Here is a 1667-nt window from a genome sequence, read left to right as displayed (position 1 = left end):
AAAAAAAAAAAAAAAAGAGAAATTAAGATCAAAAGTGAGACACGTGAAAGAGCTTTACTTGATATACTCATTGTACCTGCTGATGTACCATCCCATTCTGCTGAAAACCCCTTTCTTGTGCCAAATATGTCACTTACAAACTTGATCCACAGCTTGTTACCATGAGATATTATAACTGGAGGCAGCCCTGTACCACAATATTTTCCAAGATAAGGAGAAGTTTCATAGCCTCCATCTCTAGAATGATAGAGAAGAAAAACTTTGTGTCAAAGAGAGAAAGCATGAGAAATACTAACAAGACAGAAAATTTTGGGATTCTTCCAGCTCTAGGAAAGAGTAATCCTGATTCATCATCTTCCATGGAAAAACAGCTACCAAATACTGTTGCCTGTGTTAAGAGGTCCTACCACAAGCACCTGCTTGTTGGGTATGTCCAGCATGTCCACTCAGCAGTCAATACACTGACAGACTCAAATATTTCAGTTGTGTTCAGTGCTGCTGAAGTATTGCTTTAACTAAAGGTAAACTTCTAATCTGATGGAAAATTGTATTCTCATTTCTCACTCCCTAGCCAAGTACATAAGTGTGAGATTACTTACTTCAAAAAACGATATTTATTTCTCACTGCACAAATGGGAATCCATCTCACAGGCCTCCTATGATACATATTTTGAAAGATGCAGTCATAATTGTTTCTACAGGATGATTAATTCCATCTAGTCTTTCAGTTAAGTACTGTTTACAGTGATATTTTAGTATAATTGGGATGCAACTCCTACGTTCTGTTGACTGGCACATATCTCATGGAAATAAAAGAAGATGGTAGCAGTCTGTTTATCAGTTGTGTTCTAATCTTAGCATCAAGATAATATAACTTCACATTAAGCAATAACGTTACAAATATCCTTCTAGGTCATTAGAATAATAAGCGTATTTATACTTACATACTGGTATTATCTTGATATGTTTTTTTGTTTTTTTTTTTTAAGTAGACAGCAATGCTTTCAAGGTTTATCTTGGCTTTTGGGATACATTTCTGCTTAGATCTTGCCACTCTCAAAGGCCTGATTTCTTGTCAGCCTCTCAGATTAAACAGCTTGCTGCCTTCTCAGGTTGCTAGCAGTTAAGAACTGTGCCAGAATCTCCTCTGGCTTGCATCTATGCCCTTGCAGCTGTGGTCAAATGAACATTTTCTTAGTTAACTGAATGCAGTTTGTTAGAGGACACTTCATCAGGACAAGAAACTAGAGTGGCACTCAACTAAGACTAATCTAGCTACCTCATATAAGGGTGTCAGGTTTGATGAAACATCTTGTCATAACTGGATTTCTACTGCAGCAATGTGCTGAGCTACACTTGGAGGTGTTCTAGGCGTATGTAAAAGCCTAATAAATTCTACTGAGCTCTTCACAGTCACATCAGAGTTAGTTCTCTGCAATACATGAATCTTTTTCAGTTTTTCTCCACAAAAACAGAAAAGACACCTATCATAAATCAGGTGAACCCAAAATTAAGGTTGCAACTGTTTAAGTTAGATTAAGTTTAGTCTCATACTAATGCTTTAAGATGAAAGAATGAAACACCTGGAATATAGTGAAAAATTCTTTCAGTTTTTCCAAACTTGCTCTACCTTGTATGTACATCTGGAAACAACCAACTAATTCAGC

Source organism: Meleagris gallopavo, chromosome 6 (genome assembly GCF_000146605.3).
Source record: "Meleagris gallopavo isolate NT-WF06-2002-E0010 breed Aviagen turkey brand Nicholas breeding stock chromosome 6, Turkey_5.1, whole genome shotgun sequence".
Lineage (NCBI taxonomy): Eukaryota > Metazoa > Chordata > Aves > Galliformes > Phasianidae > Meleagris > Meleagris gallopavo.
This window is presented reverse-complemented; position numbering follows the sequence as displayed.